The sequence below is a fragment of the Platalea leucorodia genome, assembly GCF_965183815.1.
Source record: "Platalea leucorodia genome assembly, chromosome: 4".
NCBI classification, from domain to species: Eukaryota; Metazoa; Chordata; class Aves; order Pelecaniformes; family Threskiornithidae; genus Platalea; species Platalea leucorodia.
This window is the reverse complement of record NC_138826.1, coordinates 80,387,878-80,404,804: the sequence shown is the minus strand read 5'-3', so window position 1 is coordinate 80,404,804 and position 16,927 is coordinate 80,387,878.

Genomic DNA, 16,927 nt, shown 5'->3' with positions numbered 1-16,927 from the left:
ATAGTAACTAGTATGGGGCTATGTCTTGGATTTGTGCTGAAAACAGTGTTGATAACACAGGGATGCTTTCATTTCTGTTGAGCAGTGCCTACACAGACTCAAGGCGTTTTCTGCTTCTCACACCACCCCACCAGCAAGTAGGCTGGGGTGCACAAGATGTTGGGATGGGACACAGCTGGGATAGCTGACCCCAACTGAGCAAAGCGATATCGCATACCATATGTCATCATACTCAGCATATAAATCTGGGGGAAGAAGAAGGAAGCGGAAAGGCTTGGAGTGATGGCATTTCTCTTCCCAAGTAACCATTATGGGTGATGGAGCCCTGCTTTCCTGGAGATGGCTGAACACCTGCCTGCCGATGGGAAGGAGTGAGTGAATTGCTTATTTTGCTTTGCTTGTGTGCGTGGCTTTTGCTTTACCTATTAAACTGTCTTTATCTCAACCCATGAGTTTTCTCACTTTTACCGTTCTGATTCTCTCCCCCATCCCACCAGGGGGGAGTGAGTGAGTGGCTGTGAGGTGCTTAGTTGCCAGCTGGGGTTAAACCACAACAGTATACCACCAAGAAATAGATGTAGACTGTGCTTTCATCAAACAGGCATGAAGAGACTCTGAAGATCTTTGGGACATCACTGCTAAAGTCTGTTTTGTTCCCCATCCCCCCGAGGTAAAACATGCACTCACATTAACAGAACACTACCAGGTGATGTAAGGAGGGATGATCAACATTAACTGGGGGTTATTTCACTAAAGCCACCAGCCCCACAGAGCCTCCGTGTTCCATGCTGAAGGAATTACATTCAGCCTAATCCTTTAAACAGAAGCTCCTTTGGCCTTTGTTCCAGCAACCACCCCTTGGAGCATATGCAAGCACTTGACGAAACCCAATTGTTCAGTAAATGCAATACACATAAATGTAGCCCAAAATAGCATATATTTCTATAGGGATTAAAAAGTTTCCCATGCTGCCTTGCTCTAGGGTTATTTCTGGTGTTGTGACACCCACACTTCTAATTCTAGGTGGGACTGGATATGCTGGAGTCCTAGCCATTAATATTTGTACGTTCTCCATGTAAACAGATCATGATATAACAATTAAAAACAAACAAACGAAACAAGCAATCAAACAAAAAAAAAATCAAAAAACCAAAAAACTCTCAACTTGGAGAGAATTTTTGATGCAATTTTGCAAATCACAGAGACAACATGGGTAAGTATATGAATTTTGATTGGCTGAATTTAACCTTCACTACTAACCAATTTAGTTACATCTTGTAAGGCATGTAAAACACAGTTTATCCTGCAAAGATATTTTTTTAATGAGCATGTTGTTTAAAAGAGAGTCATGGTTAGCGAAAGAAAAAATGGTCAGCTTCAGCTGTGATCCTTATGACAACCTTTTTTATTTGTGTTAACATTTTTAATTTGCTTTTATTTTAAGGTTTTGCCAGCAGGTTGAGGGAGGTGATCCCTCTCCTCTACTCACTACCGGTCAGGCCACAGCTGGAGTGTTTTGTCTGTATCTGGGCTCCTCAGTACCAGAGAGACATAGACATACTGGAGAGAGGCCAATGAAGGTGATGAAGGCACTGGAGTGTCTCTCCTATGAAGAAAGGCTAAGAGAACTAGGACTGTTTAGCATAGAGAACAGAAGGCTCAGGGGGATCTTATCAATATGTATAAATAGCTGAAGGGAGGGTGCAAAGAAGATGAAGCTGGGCTCTTTCCCGTGTTGCCCAGTGACAGGATCAGAGGCAATGGGCACAAACTAAAACACAGGAGGTTCCCTCTGAACATCAGGAAACACTTTTATACTGTGAGGGTGGCTGAGCACTGGCCCAGGCTGCCCAGAGTGGTTGTGGAGTCTCCCTCCTTGGAGATATTCAAAAGCCAACAGGAGGTGCTGCTGAACAACCAGCTCCAGGTGGCCCTGTTGGAGCAGGGGGCTTGGACCGGATGACCTCCAGAAGTCCCTTCCCACCTCAACCATCCTGTGATTTTCACTTTTGTTTAGGAACCACCAAAATCATGGTGGTTCATGGTGCCAGTGATTTTCTCTGTTAAACTGGTTCCTAATTTTATTAAGATTTTGTGAGCATTTATTGCCCAAAACATCTTTCTTAAATGAGGTTAGATTATTAGGTTCCTCTTCTGCTTACACAAATACAGCATCTGCTGCTGAAACTAAAGAAACTGCCTGGAAAAAGTATTGATCAAGAACCAACTGTGCAACAGCCCAGCGGTAAAATTCCCGAAGTCTTCCCTCTTCACAGTAAGGTAAGGCTTGATGGAAGACTCTTTAGAGCTGAAAGCAACCTGCTAGCCTTAAAGACAGGTTTGGTTTGTGTGCTATTTAGAAATTTTAGAATAAGCATCACTCGCCTCTCCCTTCTCTCAGCAGCTACTGCTTCATGTAACTACCAGTGACAAGCTGCTGTTTGTCTTAGAGCCTCTGTAACTTGGGCCAAACAGCCACAGCAGCATCTCAGCTTCTATTAACGAAAATCTACTAGCTTGAACAAATTTTAAAAATAAAATAATTGTAATTCATTATTTCTAGTGGTATCATTATTTTACAAGATATGATTCATTCATGTTTAGTGGTTTGAATCAGTAACACTAACATGTCAGTTTCTAGGAAGCTTCTTGTTGGATTTTGGGGTGTGACACAGAAGGAAATAGAGAAGCAACTTAGCCAACAAAACAAAGTAACCCAAATGTCTTAATAAAATTTTCAGCTTTGAACACATATTCAACTCTGTTCTCTTCTTAAGCGAACAGGCAAAGAAAGGAGGTGAACTTCAGTACTAACAATTGTTTTTTTCCAGGGAAAGAGGTTTAATAAACCCCGAAAATTATTAGGGATTAGGCCCAAGACACTCAGCAAAGCATAGTCACTTGGCTTACAGAGTTTTAGAACAAGACATAGATTCACAAGAAATTCTCAGACATTACCAGGAGAAAAAAATGAATAGGGCTTTTTTTTTTTTTTTTCCTTTCTAAGTTATCTACTAGTACAGTTTAATATCTTTTTTGGAGTTAAATGGACAGTCCTAGATGTTCAGGTTGGAAGCAGAGGTGACACTGTTGGCATAGCATGCTAGATATTTTTGGTGTGCTGTAATCCAGTTATGAAAACATGTTTCAGAACATCAAAAGACAGCAGCAGCGCTAAGGGCAGGCTGAAAACAGTGATCATGGAGTGGTGCGTATGGTAACTCTGTGATACCTACTCTGCGATACCTACTGGATAACAGAACTCTTGTGATACATACCTGGATAACAGAAGTCGTAATTGTTTTAAGAATATTTTGACCTCGGTATACATTAGAACTTTAGGAAAGTTAATTTCTAGAAGCCGAAGTTATACACTGGGCTTATTTAGTTTTTAAACTTGAATGGTAGTGTGATTCCAGCGTTATCAGGCAGATATCTAAAGAATATTAAAAAAAAAAAAAAACTTCTATATAATAGGATACACTAAAAAAATTATACTTGGATACATCATCAGAACTGCAGCTCTCCTCCAACTGGTAATTCTCAATGAGGAAAAGAACTTAATTTAGATAAAGGTTTGTCTTTTCTGTTTCCCCATCCTTCTTCACTGGAGACAAAATAGTAGTTAATGAATTCAGAATATTTTCTCCACACTCTACCCTGCCTGTCTTGCATTAGATTTTAGTAGCAGAGAAGAACTTCTAATGGGGAACTCAGTGGGAGTAGAGATATGCAATTCAAAGATGAAAACTTCAGAGTCAGAAAGGGAGATTTTTTTTGCTACTGTATATTATATTTTGTACACATATATATAATTGCTTTGAAAAAACCACAATGTGTATGCATATAAACATTTAGTAAACTTTTTGAAGTAGAGTTTTCATTACTGTGGATTGAACTCTTGCATAATTTTATCTGCTTCGTATGTTTCTTCAGTTTGGTCTTGAAACACGTTACACTCTCTGCTTGTATGTTTTTTAGACCATAGCTTGTTAGTTTTCCTTGCTTAGATTCATAGAGGATTAGATCTTGATGAAAATAAAACACTTTAATAAAAATATTTTTTCTAATCTTAAGATTTAATAGTATAAAGTGTTAGCTTCCACTAGGAGTGCACCTTAATCAAATGTATAGGGACCACATAATGTGCTCTTCTGCCAGTGGTTTTCATACACTAACAACTTGTAACGTGGGAAACAACATCCAAGATAGAAGTATGTAAATTTGAAGAGGAAATTTAGACATTGGTGTGCTGTTTGGGACTGACTAGACAACTTCAGTGGGAGAAATTACTTAAGCCAGAAACGTGTCCCTAGAACAGGGAATGATTTAGGCCAGTGTCAGCTGAAAGGCCCTCTTCAAACGTCAGTCTGCCATTTTATATGGTTCCTGGAAGTAAGCGTTTGAGATTTAATGAGGAAAAGAAGGATGGAAATACATGCTCTGCATATGCTGATGTTCGTTTCCCTTTTTGACTATTGTTAAACTTCCTGCTTTCAGGCTTTCTTCACTGTGCCTTTTAGAAAAGCAACAGTTTGCAGACTGGAACATACAATATTAAACAGTGAGATTGTTTTTTTCCCCCTCCCCAAAATAAGCAGGTAGGTAGATTGTCCTGTTCTCTTTCCTTACTACATTTGTACACTAAGAGAAGACAATAGAACAACTATATCCCAAAGACCATTTAAGTATTTAGATGGCCACAGATAAGTAAAAGATGTGAGAAAAAATCAAAATAATCCAAGAATTCTTAATCTGAAGTTCTGCATGAGGATGTGTTTCCCCTAATTCTGCCTTATACAGAGTTATCAATCATTGTCTAACAACTGGAGACACAATTTCCTTGCTTCCATCTTAGGCTCAAATCTTGTCACATGATCCCTGTTACAGGCTACATGTTCTTATCAGCTTATGTACAGTTTAAATACTTTATGAACAGGTATATACATGGAGGAACACACATAAGCACTCTTTACACTTGGTATAAGAGAAGTTGACTATACCTATTATCACCAAGATGTGAAGACTGGAAAGATAAGACCTGTAAAATGTAACAGTTCACTGAAAGGTCCTGACATCACACACTATGTATTTTTCCAGAGTTTTTATTTCAATGATATCTAGATTTGTTCATGCACTCCTAGGGGCAAGTCTTTTTTTTGTGTTTTGTTTTGTTTCAACCAAAAGGAAACCAGAACATGCTTTCTGACACCACTCCATGAAGAAATGCAGAAACTGGAAACACATATGATGTTTGCTCCAAAATACTAATGTACATGCCCCTGTACTGAACCTGACAAAGATAAAAATGAGAACCGAAAGAGGAGTTACAATCAGTTATAATTCAAATAGTTAAAAACCTGCCTATGTTAAAACAAACAAAAAAACCAAACAAACCCACCAAACAGGTGCCCTTCTCCATCACTCAACTCTGCTGCCTGATTTTTGATTTTCAAAACTGTTGATTTTTTCCAGGTTTGTTGCTACTTGGAGTTTTGAAGTCCATCATTTAATTTAAAAACCTTTGTTTTATAGTGAAAGATCTAGTGAAAGATGTCCCTGTCCATGGCAGGGGGGTTGGACTAGATGATCTTTAAAAGTCTCTTCCAACCCAAACCATTCTATAATTCCATGATTCCATACTTCAATTTTCATAAACATTCCCAAGCTGTTTGTTTTTTCTGGGTTTTGGTTTTGGGTTGGGTTTGGGGTTTTTTTTGGCTTCTGTTTCTTCAGATAATTCCATTTAAACCTGCAAACATCACATATTTAAAAAAAAAAAAAGTCAATAATACATTTTATTGGTTGGTATTAAGAGAAAACACAAAACCCCCACAACTTAATTTTGTCTTGAAAGCAATTAAATACCTATGTTACAAAATAAATAGAAGCTTACTGATTAAGAGATCTCATTTCAGTTTAATTATAGGTGTCTTAAATTATTCAATAAGAAATCTCCCAACAGTTTGCATGTGAGACACAATGCATTTTTTGTTCTGGCTTCCATTGTCCTCTTTCCTCCACTGGCTAGACTGTAAGGAGGAACATGCGCTCCTAAAATTTCAACAATCAATGATGAAAGATCCTTCAAATTTCCTGCTTTCAACCTTTTAGCTACATATTTGCTTCCTTCAGCTCTCATTTGCATTATAGTGAATAGGGTCTTACTTTGAACTTATATGTCACCTTTCATCTCAAAAGCTCAAGGCAAGTTAAATGTGCCTCTCTTGAAACCAATAAAACTTGTGTTACACAGCCTGAAATCTCAGCAGCTGTATGTGAGTTGAGAGGAATTGATTAGGATACTGGAGGAAAATAAAGTAAAACAAAACCCCTGTTACATAATTCCAGCCAAGTGGAGCAGAGCTTTTAGACACTACTACAATACAAATAAATAGTTAACTAGAGAAATAATGTTTTAAGAAATAAGGAAGAAGAAATATGGAATATAAACACTATGCACCCTGTGGGAGTACACTGCAGAATTCAAAGCACGTTCAAGCATGTCCAAACCTTTTAGTTTGTTCAGAAAGCTTGTGCTTAGCTCTGAGGTACTGTGGAGTGGTTTTGCCGTGATAAAACCTGATAAACCTGCCTTGAACATCTTGATTTAAAATAAATAAATAAATAAATAAATAATAATAATAATAAAGAAAACGATCACAGGCTGTTATTTGTTCCATTGAAATTGAATAATTGTCTTTAACTGTAAGATTACCTTGCAAATAAAATATTGGGGGGAAAAAATCTCCTTTTATCTTATTTTACCGCTTAACATATTATAAGGAGATTATTTAAGGAGAACGTAGGGAAAATGATTAGAAGATTCACATCTTATTTCCAGTTCTCCCATGAAAACAGAAGAATGAAAAAAAGGATGATACATTTGACATAAAAATAGAGTTTTTCAGACTTCCATTCAAGACTTGAAGGTATTATTCTTCATGTTTCATTTTACATATAAAACACAGAGAGATATGAATCTTAAAAACTAAGAAAAAAGAAAGTGCATCTTGATAAAACAGCTCTTATTGTGAATTTATAGTAAATTTATCTAGAAAATAACAATCCTGGGACATGAGAAACTATCTCTCTCTAATGAAAACAGTGGTCAGGTGACCAGATATCCCTGGATGCTTAGATGCATCCACTGCTGAGAACTGTCTAATAATTCTCTCACAGTCAAGAATTCAGGGGTATGAAACCTAATTTCTTCTGTAAATGTGTCTCCTATTATACATATTTTTCAATAGATTACATTATGAAAAGGAGGGAAGGGGAATGGTGGTGGCCGTATTTCAAAAGAAATCTGGCCAAATAAAACTATGACTAGCATGTCTAATATTGAACACAGTTCCCCATCTTCTGTGTACCTGGATTTGATTTTGAAACATGTTTCAGAGACATGCATTTCAAAGATAAAGTGCCAGTCTGCATTCATACAGAACACATATGAATTCTCATAACACCCAGTTTAAACTCAGCCTTTCACTCCTAGACTATGCTTTTTTTTAATACTACTGAATACATTAATTGATAAGGGAAAAACAAATACAATAAACAAAAAACCACTGGTATTCCTTAAAATGAGTTTGTGTGTCCCAAGATGTTACTGGAAAAAGGGAATCACAGTGGATGTGATCCAACAGGATCCACATGCAGTAGGGAGAATAGAATTCTTCGTTAACAGAAATTTTAAATGTAATCTGATTGCTTTTTTTTTTTCCTAAGAATTGTAACACACAGATTAAAATGAGTCTCTGAAAAACTGTGCAGACCTAAAGTAAATCTCAGTGATACATCTGTTATTGTCAATTCATAGCAAAGTCCTTTCTTGTGGTGACAGACTGTGTCTTTTAAATGAATGAGGTGGGCAAGTCCTTTGATGTATTACTAAGTACGTTGGATTTCAAACAGTAATAATTTAGGCAGGCCTGTTGTCCATATTCATGCAGGAAATCAAACTAGATTATTCCAGTTGTACTTTGTGGATTTTAGAAAATAACCAACAAATTAGTGGTCAGTCTCCCTCTGAGACTGGCACATCTCTGTTTAAAACAGTTACTAAGACTTCCTTTACTCATCCTGACAGTTAATGACATTGCTGCTGCACCTATATACTTTTCATTTTGATACATTATTTTGCATAAAGAGCAGGCCATTCACCATTGTGATACCATCAGAAAGTCTCCTGAATGTCTAAGTCATGTATGTTTTAATTATTTGTTGTGCTATAGTAGGTCACCACCTGAAAAAGGCATCACTTCACTTTAGAAAACTCAGGCTTAAAAAACCTCCTGTAGATTGAATTGCAGCTTTGACATACTGTTTACACTTTTGTGGACACGCATACACTCTCCAAAGAAACCAGTGACTGCATTTAAAATAATTTACAACACATAGGTTATACCTCAGTACAAAAAGAGTTTCTTGATGAGAAACTCCCCCCTCTTTAAGGAGTAAAATGAAAAATAGTTGCTGCCTAATCATTGATTTTAAACCTTCATTGTACTTTACCCCCCCAAAAAGAAAAGTTTTGAAAGCTGTCAGTTTGACTATATAATTTTTTGCTCCCAACAACCACATTTTTAAGTACCAAATTTAACTTTAATGAAACTCTCTTCAAAGAATGTGGGGGAACATGAGGGAAGGAGACTAACCACAAAATACACACATACTCCAATGAAACATACACATATACTCATTTAAATGCAGCATAGAGCAAAGCTTATTTTACTCTCCCAGTGCTGTTTCTAATATGAAATAAATTAATATGGCAGTTTCCTTCTCACTGGTGAAAACAAAATTGGTTCTTTCACAAATAAATTGCCTGTATATTTAAAAAGGAACTAATTCCTTACACACAGATTTTGTTTGTATTTCCACAGATTTTTAAACCTTACCATCACTACCATGCAGGTCTTCTCTCTCACTGCCCTGTCCCCTCAAAAAAATCACAGGTTTATTGATGACCTATTTTAATATTATGCTCTTGACACTTTTTTTAGAATGTTTTCCTTCTAAACAATTAAATTGTTTTTAAGCAAAAAACTGTAAACACTGTGACAGCAACTTTCCTTTAGCTGTGCACAGTATTTTCATCGGCATCTTGTTGCAGATCAGCTTTAGTAACCATTGGAGCAGCTGTATGGGGAAGATGAATTCAGCTTCTAACCAAAAAGGTGGGAGGTGGAACATGAGGAAATGAACCTATCGCACTTGGTCAAAAGGTCATCTCACGTTTACTGTGACTCCTTCCTTGCCGTGTTTGACTCATCTAGATAAAGGAATGGTTCAACCTGTGTCTTATGCAAGTTCAGCAGAGCACCACTGTTGCCTTCATAGTAGCCAGCAAAAATTCTCCCTGGAATTCCTCCTGATGTAAAAGTTTGTCCACATCCCCATTTTGTAGTGATCAATGCAATGATATCCCATGAACAATTCCTTTAACTGGGCATGATGGCATGCTGGTAAATGAGACAGAGCATCCTCACTGACCTTTCTTGAGGAATACCCCCCACAGCTGATTCCATCTGCAAGCTACTTGCTGAAAACTGGAAATGAAGGTGCCTCTTCACATTTCTTGAGGACTGTGGGCTCCCTGTACTCCATGATACTCACAGTTATGCAGAGACTGGGAAAGTCTCATCGTCAAGAATATACCACTGCTACACACCTTCAGTGCCCAACAAGCTGCATGACTTCATGCAGCTTGAAAAGTGAGGTCAAAGGGAGAGAAGCATTTCTGTAACTAAAATGAACTGGGCAAAGGTCTTACCAATATCTATATTACTTTCCAAGTACCTTTCGCAAGGTCCAGGGTGTGGATCCTGAAGCAGAGCCAGAGACTATGGTCTCTTCCAAACTCTTCCACATGACATTCTCAGACCCCAGCATGCAAAGGTCCAGCCAAGTGGTAGGCTTAGTGATTGCTTTTTACATTCTCCAAAGTACACTTGCCCTGAGGTCTATTGCTTGGTCTTCAAAACAAGAGCTTTCACCTTTCTGAACCATATGCAACGCCTGCACCCATCAGCAGTGTAGGAAGCAAAACTGAATAAAGGTTCAGTGTAAGTCATGCTTTTTCCCTTCAACACATATCTTCTGTGTCCTACAGGCAGCTGCTTTATTTGCCAGTAGACAAATGGCAACAAAACCACAGCTAATTCTCTCTATTTGTTTTACATGCATTTTCTCTTCCTTCCTTTCTTTGAGGCACTTTCCTTTTCCTTGTCTTATTCCTCAAGTCTCCACATGGATGATTTCTAGTATAATTTTGAAGGCCTGCACAGACTACATGGATGAGAGCAACTAACATTAAGCAACCTTATCTGAAGAAGTTTGACCATCCCCTTTTAAACCAAAAAAGAAATTATCCTTCTTTTTCAACTCTGGAGTATCTTATTATCAGTATTAAAAAAAAAAAAAAAAAGTTTTTAATGCTATATTTTATTCTTATGATAGTCTATTTTAAATATTTAAGGATAAATATACTGTATTTACCATAAATTTCAATGAAGTTACATATGTAATTATATTCATTTTATTAGCTTTCATTATTCTGAAACATTTCATACAATGCAATAAGACAGCAAGTGGAGTAATTTTATTCTTGATTCATTTAATAGCTTAGATTATTATTATTTTAAAGCAACTTTTTTCCCCCATTTAGTTACAGTTAATACAGCATGCTTCATGTGGGAGATCTCTTCTACTTCTTTCACCTGAGTGCTAATATATCTGATGTATCAATGCCATTAAAGCTGTTAATCATTTTTCAGCCCACATCAGATTTCTTAACTAACCTATTCACTTCATAACACATTCCAGGTAATATCATGAGACTATGTCCCCAAAATAAACAGGAATGTAAAACATTTTAGACTAAACATTTTCTTATAGGTAGATATAAGCATACATCCATGCACTTGAATGCTTTGCAAAGGACTGCTTTGGGCAGTAAAGAACTACAATAAGTATTTGAGATTAAATAGCCTATTAATTTTGTTACGCAGGTTCAAATGCATCTAATTGGATCATTTGTAATCACAGAGATAATTTTTTTTTCTACAGACAATTTATCCATTCCACATTCTTCCTTAAAAAATAACTGCCTATTCAAATTTTTGTAACTAGATAATTTTTGTTTGAAAACATCTCTTGTTGCTGACACACTTTTCAGCAGAAGGAAATTTACAGTGCAGTGGTACCTTAGAATTAACATCTAAATAAAATAAAATGCCTTGAGATTTAAAGTGAAAATAGAATACTCCTGTTAACCAACAATTGTCAGGTGGTTCATTTCAACATGGAACACAGTGGACACCAGAATTTACACTGAGTTCTATTGACCACTGAGAAATTGTTTCTTATTCTTCCTTTTCTCTTTACTAAAACTTTACTCCTACTTTCAGTCACTCAGCAAAAACTTCTAGGGAAAAAAAAGAAACAACACCTTGGATCATGTATTTTTGGCTGTAACTTAATCCACAAAATATTCTGACTTTCCATTATTAACACATACATGTAGGTCATTACATTTAGAAATGGATTCTGCAAAAAGAAAAAAATGAAATAGGTTTTCAGCTGACACTGAATTTCATAATCAATTTTTTTTGTCAGTCCATATGCTACATTTTACTATGACTCAAAAGAAGATTTCACAGCATGTTTAAGCTATGATACATACTGTATTCCATTTGATTAACAGCAAATAGAAATATTTACTGTAGGTTAGTACTCATTGCTTGTTTTAGGAAAACAAGATAAGGATTTTAGGTGGAAAAAATAAAAAAATAAAAAAAAGAAAAAATAACTTACTAACTCAAATGTGAGTTGAATTCAGTATTCATAGTATGATAAAATGCAAGTTTGTTTTTACAATAATTATATTATTATAGCGTTTGTGACTTGGCTTATTGTATTCATTAGTGTTTGTTTTTTTTTTTCTTTACAATAATAGTCAAAGACAATTATATAGGCAGTATAAGGTTTTCAGTTCAATAATCCAAAAAAACCATTGGTTTTTGAAAGTACTTTAGATATGTATGTACTATGAAGAATATTCAAAAAAGGTTTTGCCAGTTTGGACCGCTACATTTCCCACACATTCCACACCACTCAAGTTCTACCAGTGCATTAACTAAACTTAGCATTTGCAATGCTAGGAGTACATGATTTAAAAGTAAAAAATAATTATAGAATAAGAAAATAGGCACCTGACTGATGAATGTGGCATTCTGCTACTCTTTTTATGTCATCAGGCTTGTTTTGGGGCTGTACAGCAAGGTCAAAGCATTTCTGAAAGACTGTGTTCTCACCTAATGTATAAGTCTTTTTGAAAATATTGCTAATTAACACATTTGGAGTTACTTTAAAACTATTTTATGCTGTGCAGAATCCAGCCAGACCTTCATCATCTACGTAAAAGCACAGAAGTGCTTTTTAAATCCTTTGTTCCACTATGTTGTTAGCTGCACTGAGGACACTTATGACAGCTCTGAGAACTGGTATAAAAAGTCCATTCAAATAAACATGTCCCAGAATTTCCAGATTCAGAAAACAATTTCACCACTGTCTGACCTTTCAGGACAGAGATCTTGCCTATGGCTAATTTATTAGATAGTTAAATGGTTCTAATTAATTATGTACTCAAGAAAATAATGTACTTATAGAGTGAAAAGGAACCACTTAACCCAGATATTTCTTTTGAGCCCTCAGCAAGTCCAAAAACAAGAAGGGGAAGAAGAAAAGAAAGATTTTATCCACCCATTCAAGTTGCAGATGACAACTGGGTATACTATGACTGTAAGAACTCGTATGACTTTGGTACTTCCAGAATTTGCTGAGATTACTGAGGCCTACACAATCTTTTTTCGCAAGTAATCTGCTCCGCTAAATTTTTGTAGCATTTGAGAAAAACATAAATCGATTCTTCCCCCCCCAATTTTGATATCAAACCCATTTCTGAATATAAGAATAATGTCATTCATAATAGTAGCAAAACAGTACTTCAATCTGATCAATTCATGAAGCAGGATTAAAAGGGAGGAGAAAAGTGAGTTACGAAGAATATTGGAGATACCTTTTTAAAACCCCTAAATTTTAACTCTTCCTAGCAGATTTTTAAGCAATAATATTTCAGTGGTGTTCTATTATGAAGTGCTATACCTGACTAGTCAGAATGCAAATAAATATGTAAATAAACTTCTTACCTTAATGTTACTCTCTTTTTTATTGTTTTAATATTTAGAATATTTTACTCAATTACAAATGAAAAAAGATTTTCTTTCTGGATGGGAAACAAACACATTGTAAATACAAACTATTCAGATGGATGGTCTCTATTTTAGGTCTTTGCTGTGTACAATGTATTGCACAATATGTTCCTGTGAAAAGGTGCAACACAGATCAACAGCTTACCATACCCTGGGTGCTCACATAGATCACGGGAGATTACTCAGTTTGGGGATGTTTCCAGAATACAAAAGGAAGTGGGGAAAAAAAAAGAATGAGAAGAGATGTATGTAGCAAGAGATCAGGGGATCCTGAGAAGAGCAGTGAATAGATACACAGCCAGACTTCACAAGAGACTGAAAAGACTTTTCTTGGATACCCAGGTGTACATGCGTGGAATTTGTTACAGCTCCAACAGTCAGTGAAGGCTACTGGAGGAAAAGAGCAGTACTAGAAGTACACAATGGTCTATAACTATTTCAGAAGTTCCCACCTGTGTAGCCTTAACTGAAGCTAGCTTTAGTGACTCAGAAGGTAACACCTGTGACACTGTAATTACACCAGTATTTCCATATATTTTACTCGGGATCTGGCTCAAACTTCTGCTTGAAGATACAAACGGAATATACAGCAGGGTCAATAAAAACAACAACAAGAAATTATTCTAAGGTTCATGCATCATGTGGCAACACACACTATGATGAACGATTTGTCCTCTTTTTCTCCTTTTCCCTGTCAACACACATGATCCTTTGCTCTGACGATTTTTGTTTACTTAAATTTCCTCTTCTCATTATTTCTCATACCTACCACAGCTCCATCACATCTTCAATAACAAGAGATCTGATGCTAACTAAAAACTGGATCTAATTAATCAGGATCTATAAACCACTAATTGTTTTATACCTGCTTTGAGCTGAGGAAGGTAATGTGATTCAGGCAGTCTTTGGCAGCCACCTGAAATCCTGTTTATACAAGTAGACTCACTACTGCTGTCAACAGGGAAATACTGCTAGTGAAGTCATTTTATTTAGAAATTTCACCCGTAGCTACATACTTTCTATTGGGAAGCAAAAGCAAATGGAGGTTTAGCACAAGTTTTGTTGATTTATTCAACAATTGCTATAAAGCATGTCAGTTAAGCTAACTGCTCCTTAGCTCTACCCATTTCTGGTTTATTACTCTGCTCTGTCCTTGCAATATACATTTAAGAAGAAAACAAATTACTACTAGTGACAGAAAATAACAGTAAGTAACCACCCATTCTTCATTTCCTGTAGTTCCCCACAGCACTAAACCAGGGTAGAAATATACCCATATGTATATGACTAACCTTATATTTGTCAAAGCTCTGAAATCATGCCAGGGCATGCATCTACATCTATATTATGCTAAGCTACTAAGGGCAGCTCTGAAATGCAGTTTTTTGAAATGCGTTTCCTAATAAGATGTTCAAGTGTCATGCAAAGTCAAGATTTGAACATGAAAATATATAGGCTGATGATTAAATTAAAATATACAAGGAGCTCTATGGACATCAAGAAATTATACAAGTTGAACATATATATAACTATGTGCAAAATTGATCCTAATTTTCTTCCTGACTGCAAAAATTATTAGGTAGTACAAGGAGGGCTAAGGAGAATCTCCATCCTTTATTGGATGCGGGGGGGAAACATAGTGACAAAGGACGAGGAAAAGGCTGAGGTACTTAATGCCTTCTTTGCCTCAGTCTTCAATAGTAAGACCAGTTGTTCTCAGGATACCCAGCCACTTGAACTGGAAGACAGGGACAGGGAGCAGAATAAAACCCCCATAATCCAAGGGGAAATGGTTAGCCACCACCCAAGGGTCCTGAGGGAGCTGGCGGAAGTGCTCACCAGCCACTTTCCATCATCTATCAGCAGCCCTGGCTAACCAGGGAGGTCCCAGTTGACTGGAGGTTAGCAAAAGTGGTGCCCATCTACAAGAAGGGCCAGAAGGAGGATCTGGGGAACTACCGGCCTGTCAGCCTGACCTTGGTACCGAGGAAGGTTATGGAGAGATCAGCCTGAGTGCCATCACGTGGCATGTACGGGACAACCAGGGGATTGGGCCCTGTCAGCGTGGGTTTATGAAAGGCAGGTCCTGCTTGAACAACCTGATCCTTCCTTGTATGACAAGGTCACCTGCTTAGTGAATGAGGGAAAGGCTGTGGATGTTGTCTGCCTAGACTTTATTAAAGCCTTTGACACCATTTCCCACAGCATTCTCCTGGAAAAACTGGCTGCTCATGGCTTGGACGGGTGTGCTCTTTTTGCTGGGTAAAAACTGGCTGGCTGGCCCGGCCCAAAGAGTTGTGATGAATGGAATCAAATCCAGTTGGCAGCTGGTCACAAGTGGTGTTCCCCAGGGCTCAGTATTGGGGCCAGTTCTGTTTAATGTCTTTATCAATGATCTGGACGAGGGCATGGAGTGCATCCTCAGTAAGTTTGCAGATGACACCAAGTTGGGTGGGAGTGTTGATCTCCCGGAAGGTAGGAAGGCACTGGAACAGGCTGCCCAGGGAAGTGGTTGAATCCTCATCCCTGGAGGTCTTTAAAAGACATGTAGATGTGGTGCGTAGGGGCATGGTTTAGCGGTGGACTTGGCAGTGCTAGATAAATGGTTGGACTTGATGATCTTAAGGGTCTTTTCCAACCTAAATGATTCTATGATTCTATCTATGTTGTTTCAAAGAGATTACTTATTCGCATGGAGCAGAGGTAAAGTAAGAGAAAACTGAGGAGACAGAAGTGACAAAGAACATTTTTGCCCAGTAGTCATTTTATCATATCACAATTCCACAATATTACCTACACCACAGACTTTTCAATGAGCTATAGCAAAATCAATATCACATAGTCTGTTTATTTTCACTTAAGTGAGAAATCATTTATCAGAGACTGGAAGATCAGCTGTCAGAACTGTAAGCATAGTTTAAAGGCTTCTGTTTGTAGGTTAGCACTGGAATTAGCCAAGGTTTTCAGATACTACCTGTTCCTCACAAGTACTTTATGCCGCAATTTCTTCCTCCACTAACAATTAAAAATTTGGAGGGTAGGGGTAGGGAAGTAGGGAACAGCCAAAACATTCAATGGCTGACATCTCACATGACAATACTTTATTTTCCCTTTATTATGTAGATTTTTTCTCTTTTCAGTTTTTCACTCTTTCTCATAGTTTCTGGAAGTCATAGGACTATTTAGCAAAGGAAACAACATCAGTACATTTGCTCAAGTAAGCAGGAAGTTTTTAATCCTCTCTGGTTTTCAGCAAGGACAAACTGACCAGAACTCTGGGGATTTCAACAAAGGTGAAGGAAGATCAGTCTTGGGGGAATACTGTTACACTGCATGATGTCTTATATAGAAAAGAATTGAGAGAGGCATTCACAAAAGCCCACTTTGAGAGTGCTAAATTAGGCTATAATATACCACTAAAATTAATTTGTTTGTACTACTAAAACTCTGGGGAAACCTGGCTCAGCAATAAAGCCCAGCTGCTGCTATTCACTGTATTTTGATTTTGGAGTTCTTGCAGTTCAGATCATGTTAAAGGGATGCAGCTGTGAACTACTCTGACTAGCAACAGTGTGCACCTGGGGTGAAGTAAGAGTGAGCTGAGCCGCTAATATATTCTCTTTCCATTTGTAATATACTTTTTGTACTTG